The 7742-nt window shown below is 38.8% G+C and overlaps 1 pseudogene across 1 annotated transcript; it reads right to left on the reverse strand.

The window, feature by feature from the left end:
- Positions 1 to 1135: 1135 nt before the first annotated feature.
- LOC147504521 (zinc finger CCCH domain-containing protein 53-like) lies at positions 1136 to 7184 on the reverse strand (annotated as a pseudogene). Its single transcript, XR_015221018.1, has 5 exons — positions 6548 to 7184; positions 5809 to 5960; positions 1856 to 1908; positions 1630 to 1740; positions 1136 to 1544 (listed from the first exon to the last, which is right to left on the reverse strand). The product of XR_015221018.1 is annotated as a zinc finger CCCH domain-containing protein 53-like (transcript).
- Positions 7185 to 7742: the final 558 nt, after the last annotated feature.

The following is a 7742-nucleotide window of genomic DNA, read 5'->3' on the forward strand; positions in this document are numbered from 1 at the left end:
TAATTTCAGTAACGGATACGTAACAGTTAGAATTTATTAATAACGGTTACCAAATTTGTTTATCAACGAATATAAGCGTCACTTTGATTTTTTGTTGCTAACGGTTTCGTATCCGTTACTAACGAATTTTCATTGTATAAAAAAAAAATTATGTTGCTAACGGTTGATTACGTATCCGTTACTAACAAATTTTCATTGTATAAAAAAAAATGATTTTCTCTGACCCTTTTATATGTGGGCCACCTGTACTGGTGCACGTACCCATACCAACACCTTTTTTTACTCCACAATGTATCACTTATCACTTGGAACAATTGATAGTCAAACAACACTTCATTAAATAATTACAACTCAAGTCTAAAACTTCAGAGTATCATATAAACAACTTAAGAAAATAAAACTTAAGTATAAATAAATCCGCACCACCTAAGTACAAGCTAAATAATTATTCGAGTAAGCAATCCTTACGCATTAGAATGAAAGATCTCATCTTCTCCGACATAACTATTTTAAGTACAATTTTTACAACACCTTGCCTATTCAAGAATGTTGTGATCATTGAAACTTTCTCGACCAGAGGTAGAAGCTTCCTCCATATCTACTTCATCCATATCACTTCTGAAATACGACAGAAGTATAATTGAATTTGGCATCCATGGCAAGACTTTAGAGTAAAACGTATATGAATAAATTATCAGAATCTACCCTTCAAAACCCACTTATAAAAAACCATAGAGCTTTGCTCTAAAAATCCAACAGTCTTTAAATAGAACCAAAACAAGAAATAGATCATAAAAATTTGTGGCACCAAGGATTTAAATGGAACAACTTTCCAATCCTTATAAACTAAAACAAGAAAAGATCATGAAGTTTTGCCAAAGCAAGGATTGAAAAACGAAACTCTTCAATCCTTATCGGAGCATCGTTACATTATTACCTGACATGGGTGTTGTTGTCGCCATGCTTGGAGTTCTCCTCCGTATCATTGTCCCCACGATCTAACTCGGCTTGAGGCTTTGAGACGTTATCAGCAATAGTGGATAAGGATAAGGAAGTCGCCACGACTTCTTGCACAATTATCTGCAAGTAAACAAGATGGCATCGAGAAAAAAAAATGTAACATGTGCTCCTACCTTCATAGGAGTTTGTAGAACCTTAATTGTTGTTCATGCTTACCTAATTGCGTCATAGGACTACTCTGACCAGGTGAAGATGTCAGAATCATGAAATTCTGATTGACATAGGTGTGGGAGTGAATTGGGGAGGGAACGGAGCCAGTTCCAATAGAAAGATTGCGACGATGGTGCTTATTACCATAAAAAAGGTGCATGCCCATCAGTTTCCTACTATAAAGCTCCATTGCTTGCTGCAATTCAGCCTGCTCCAACTTTCTTCTCATAAGCATTTCATTGGTATTGTACAACATCCTTGGACTGCTTTCCATTTGCATACTGAGCTAAAGGTCAAAGGGGTCCCGGTGATCATGGCCAGTAATACCAGATGGTGAGAAATCTCCCAACTCCATCATTGGTTGTTGTTGTTTCCTATTTATTGGGAAGAGGTGGTAAATGTATTTGACGCATAAAACAAAAATCGAAATTATGAAATTGGAATGTGGAGTGCATGTACCTATCCGGGACTTTCCCTTTCTCTTTGTAGGGCTTAACAAGCACACGAGCATCGCAGAAAAAGTGTGGGTTGCCTTTGGCGAGTATGAGCTTCACAGTCTCATAATAAATACTTGGAAAAGAAACAAGAAGTACACTTTAATCCCCAAGTCTTTAAATTGTAGAAACAATAGCAAAAAATAGGAAAAAAATCTTCACTCAGGTAGAGATGAGGAGTAAGGAGAAACCTGAAGTAATTGGAGACGCGTCCGAAAGTCAAGTATATCCGCCGGATGCAGAGTTAGCCATTCCTCCAGGTATGCTAAAAAGTCACTTCTCTTAATTCGAGACCGACCATAATGGTGCAAATCGTCCCCATCCAACATTAACCCAGCTGCTGCCCTGAAAAAACTAATACCTCAATCAAAACAAATCAATGAAACAAAATGAACCAATCCTCAAAATAAAGCTCTATGCTAGTGAAAACAAGAATAGTAATAATAAACAGCAAAGTATGCACCTCAAAATAGAGCTCTATGCACCTCAAAATATCATTCTGCTACTGTTGCAACAAGAAATTTGAGCATTTGCTGCCAGTGTAAGGGAAAGAACCAGAAGCAAGTATCTGGGAGACATTGGTCAATCTGCTGTTGATGTTGACAATGTTTCAGACTTCTGGATCTAAGAAGCTCGTGACACTGTTCCATGACATCAAATTCACCACCAAATGCGGTTGAATCAGTAGAATCATGGAGGAAATGACAGCTTGTATAACACCCCGTGTTTTAGTTCTTTTTTTAATAATAATAATAATAATAATAATAATAATAATAATAGGTTAAACTGAATATAGATAACTATCAGATACGGATAAAAGCCGTAGGTAAATGGATAAGGGTTGTCCTTGTTTTTCGGGGAGTTTTCTCACGCAGAGTTTTTGGGAAAAAAACACAGCGAGGGTTTTAGAAAAAAAAAATGGGAGTTTTACTGAAGGAAGGAAAGGAAGGTTTTTCCTGGTAGCTGGTTGATAATCGGATAGCGCTACAGGTGAGTAGAGTTAACTCTCACCACTACTAGAAATTTTCATCTGTTGGAATTTACGAATTTAATGTCTATATAAACTGATATTGTGTGTAGTTAGTTTTTCCCCGAAACTAGAGTACGGCTACGTATGAATGCTTTACTGTCAAAGATTTCTTCCTGTTAGATTTCTTTTGTTAGTTCTGTTTCTGTGTTGTTATTTTACTCATAAAGGGAAAAGCCGGTTGGAATCGATGGAGCTCTCGGAGAAGTCGTTAATGGCGACTCCAACTCCCATGTCATTTTTTTTGTTGATTGGTTTGTTGGTCGGGAGGCAGATGGGATTGTGGTTGGTGGATGGGATGAAAAGTCATTTGAAGCTTGGTCGCGATAATGGGGGGGCCGAAGTTGATCTTGATCTTGGGGGTATTGTTGTGGTGGTGGTGGTAGGAAGATTGAACTGTGGTAAGGTGTTATGGGTTGGTTAATGGATGATTGGTGATGGGATAGTGTAGAGTGAGTGGGTGGTGTCGAATGGGGGCTGTTGAAGCTCCCAAAAGTTGGTTAATGGCGCCGATCTCGATTTGGGAGGAGTGGGGAATCGAGATTTGTTGGTAGGAGAAGATGGGGTTTTCTCAAAATGAGGCAAACCCATTTGGAATGGAAGAAGAAGGAGGATAGATGGGGGGTGGCGGTAAGCGAGTGGTGGTGGTGGAGGAAGAAGCCCCGATGGAGAAGATGATGAACAAGTGATTTCGGTTTGGGCACGGGGGGCTTGGGCGGACCAATTCAACTAAGTTGGACCAATTTGGTTTAAGTCTTTGGGCCATTTTGTATTTCTTTTGTTTTAGTTTTGGGTCCGATTTTGGTTGTTTAGTTTGGGCCAGTTTAAATTAAAGTTTTTGGACCGAACCACTTAACTGTTTTGGGCCCGTTTCTGATATTGCTTGGGCTAGTCCATTGGACTTAAAATAGATCTTTCTGGGTCTTTACATGTTTGGACTTTCGGGTTCTAAGGTTTGGGTTTGGCCAGTTGGGTCCGAACTATGGCCTTAACCATGAGCCCATGAGCCATGCACTTTTGACCTTAGCCATGAACCATAGCTATGACCCCGAACCTGTTGAACATGGAAACGACAGTTTGACTTTGACCATGATGGTTGACTTTGACTTTGACAATGGTTGACTTTAACTAGGGTTGACTTTGACCAGTTGACCCAATTTGACTTTTTAACTCGGATTATGATTTGGGTTATTAAGATATGTCTAGGACTATTAGCATACTTGACTTTAGGCTAAGACCTCTATATATACGTGTGTATGTGTATTAACTACTATGTGATTTTGCAGTATTTTATGATATGCAACGTTATGACACTAAGACATCCCTGAAATTAATAACGCGTAAATCAAAAATACAAGAATCAAGATACTCATTCGTTCTCTAAAATGATATATAAAATAAATTTCAATAATGCGTAAACAAAATTTACCGCACCCTTTTAGAACTCTCCACGCCTCAAGTTTTGGAATTGAGTTTTATGACTGATGATGTCATATGTAGGTGGGCATTTATTGAATGTGCCATAAATGGCCCGTTAGTGTTATATAAGGGTATTCATTGAATGTGCCATGAATGACCCGGGTATTCATTGAATGTGCCATGAATGACCAAGTTGTAGTTGATCACCTCTAAAGAGGAACTAAGGTATTCGCCTTGCGGGTTAGTTGTATTCCTTGAGTGTACGGGAATGTAGGATTGGGTATTCCTTGAATGTGGCAGGAATGACCCAGGGCATTCATTGAATGTGCCATGAATGGCCCGTTAGTGATATGATAGGTATTCCTTGAATGTGGCGGGAATGACCTAAGGTATTCATTGAATGTGCCATGAATGACCTGAGTTTTTGTGCCCAAAGAGGCTGTGAAATATGTGTATGAAAGCCCAGAGATGGCTATGATATTGTGGTATTCGGTGGGAGAGAGGCACACAGGAATGTGTGATTTGGCAAATGTGTGAAGTGCAAATCGTGGAGTAGGTACTAAAGGGTGGGTGTATAAGAAAAGTAATTGAGTAATTGACAAGAGAAATTGATTTGTTTATACGAGTGTGCTTGGGTTTACTTTTGAATACCTAATATAATATATACATATGATATATAGAAGTTCTAACTTTCTTTTGCAGGAGGGTAGGACTTAATAACATTTTGTGCAGGGACGCGGTCCTACCCTTATACAGCAGTGGATATCGGTAAGTTTTAATTCAATGGTTTAGATATTAAAATGAGGTATTATAATGAGTTATATAATGGAAGTCTTGCTTGGGAAGAAATTATGCCGATTAAAATGTCAAATTGGGTCAACTGGTCAAAGTCAACCCTAGTTAAAGTCAACCATGGTCAAAGTCAAAGTCAACCATCATGGTCAAAGTCAAACTGTCGTTTTCATGTTCAACAGGTTCGGGGTCATAGCTATGGTTCATGGCTAAGGTCAAAAGTGCATGGCTCATGGGCTCATGGTTAAGGCCATAGTTCGGACCCAACTGGCCAAACCCAAACCTTAGAACCCGAAAGTCCAAACATGTAAAGACCCAGAAAGATCTATTTTAAGTCCAATGGACTAGCCCAAGCAATATCAGAAACGGGCCCAAAACAGTTAAGTGGTTCGGTCCAAAAACTTTAATTTAAACTGGCCCAAACTAAACAACCAAAATCGGGCCCAAAACTAAAACAAAAGAAATACAAAATGGCCCAAAGACTTAAACCAAATTGGTCCAACTTAGTTGAACTGGTCCGGCCCAAGCCCCAGGCCCAAACCGAAATCACTGTTCATCATCTTCTCCATCAGGCTTCTTCCTCCACTGACCCACCAGCTTCAGCCACGCCGCACCCCCATCTCCTCCTCCTTCTTCCATTCCAAATGGGTTTGCCTCATTTTGAGAAACCCCCATCTTCTCCTACCAACAAATCTCGATTCCCCACTCCTCCCAAATCGATCTCGCCCATTAACTTTTTGGGAGCTTCAATGACCCCATTCGACACCACCCACTCACTCTACACTATCCCATCACCAATCATCCATTAACCAACCCATAACACCTTACCACGCTTCGATCTTCCTACCACCACCACCACAACAATACCCCCCCAAGATCCCAACAACCCAGCCCCCATTATCGCACCTGCAAAGCTTCAAATGCCTTCATCCCATCCACCAACCACAATCCCATCTGCCTCCAAACCAACAAACCAATCAACACAAAAAATGACATGGGAGTTGGAGCTGCCATTAACGACTCGTTCGAAGCTCCATCAGATTCCAACCAGCTTTTCCCTTTATGAGTAAAATAACAACACGTAAAACGTAACTAACAAAAGAAATCTAACAGAAGAAATCTTTGACAAAAGCATTCATTCATACGTGAGTCGCATCTAGTTTCGGGGAAAAACTAACTACACACAATATCAGTTTATATAGACATTAAATTCGTAAATTCCAACAGATGAAAATTTCTAGTAGTGGTGAGAGTTAACTCTACTCACCTGTAGCGCTATCCGATTATCAACCAGCTACCAGGAAAAACCTTCCTTTCCTTCCTTCAGTAAAACTCCCATTTTTTTTTCTAAAACCCTCGCTGTGTTTTTTTCCCAAAAACTCTGCGTGAGAAAACTCCCCGAAAAACAAGGACAACCCTTATCCATTTACCTACGGCTTTTATCCGTATCTGATAGTTATCTATATTCAGTTTAACCTATTATTATTATTATTATTAAAAAAAAAAGAACTAAAACACGGGGTGTTATAGCTTGTCCCATTCTTACAGTAGCCTCTAGCATAGTAAAGGCATGGCTTCCACCAGAAAGGATCCAAGCCGATATCTGTGACGGAGTGGCTGCGTCGGTGTTACTCATTGTTGACACCCCAATTAGGAGGAGGGGAATTGAAAAACATAGCATCAGTGTCGGTGGCAAAGTCGGATGAGGGGAAAAACAAGTCAGGGTCTTTTGGGCCTTCGTCGAGGAAAGACAAGTGGTCTTGGAGATGAAATTCATCAATGTGGTTGTTTTTGACATTGTGGTGGAAGCCATTGGGGCTCAAAACATTAAAATCAGAGGAGGCAGAAGAGTGAGAGTGGAGTAATCTGGAAGAATTCTGCCTGGAAAGTGGGAAGAACGGAGAGGCCGTGGGAAAGAGACCTAGTTCATTACAGGCTTTGAGGATGAGAGAGTGGACAAGGGATTCAGGTCCAAAAGCAAGGTGGATCATTTCTTTGTCACCATGATCTTGGATCAAGAAAAACCCCATGATCTTAGCCGCATTCTCTGGGTCTATGCTTTGAATCCTTGAAAAAACTATTCTTGTTGCTTCATAAGCATCCATGATTTGGATTTTCTTTCGGTGTTGGGCAAAGATGATGGTTTTGGACTTGAAAAACAAAAAAGTACACTCCAACCTCTAAAATAAATAAATGACTTACTCACTCACTCACTCACTCAGACTCTCAGAGTAATCCTTTATCTTCAATTCTCCTACGACTTTTCCTTTTCTTGCCTCACTTCTTCTTTGTTACGCAAAAAAGATATAAATGACCAAAAAGAAGAAAGTTAGATTTTTTTTTAGAGGCTCAAAGTAAGTCTCTGAATTTTTCTCTGACTACTACTCTAAATACCAAATCCCTCTCATGTTTATGTTTACACAAAAAATAAATAAATAAATAAATAAATAAAAAAAGAGAGGTTAAATTTGGGTATCTAAATAAAGCTAGGAAAAATATGATACCCTACTACTACTACTACTTTGCTAAAAAAAAAAGAGGTTAGATTTGGGTATCTAAAAAAAGCTACTACTACTCTAAATACCAAATCCCTCTCATGTTTATGTTTACACAAAAAAAAAATAAAAAAATAAAAAAAGAGAGGTTAAATTTGGGTATCTAAAAAAAGCTAGGAAAAATATGATACCCTACTACTACTACTGCTAAAAAAAAAAAAAAAATGGGTATCTAAAAAAAAAAAGGAAAAAGTTAGATTTGGGTATCTAAAAAAAGCTAGGAAAAATATGATATCCTACTACTACTACAATACTACTCAAAAAAAAAAAAAAAGATTTGGGTAT

This window comes from Coptis chinensis, chromosome 4 (genome assembly GCF_015680905.1).
Source record: "Coptis chinensis isolate HL-2020 chromosome 4, ASM1568090v1, whole genome shotgun sequence".
NCBI lineage: Eukaryota > Viridiplantae > Streptophyta > Magnoliopsida > Ranunculales > Ranunculaceae > Coptis > Coptis chinensis.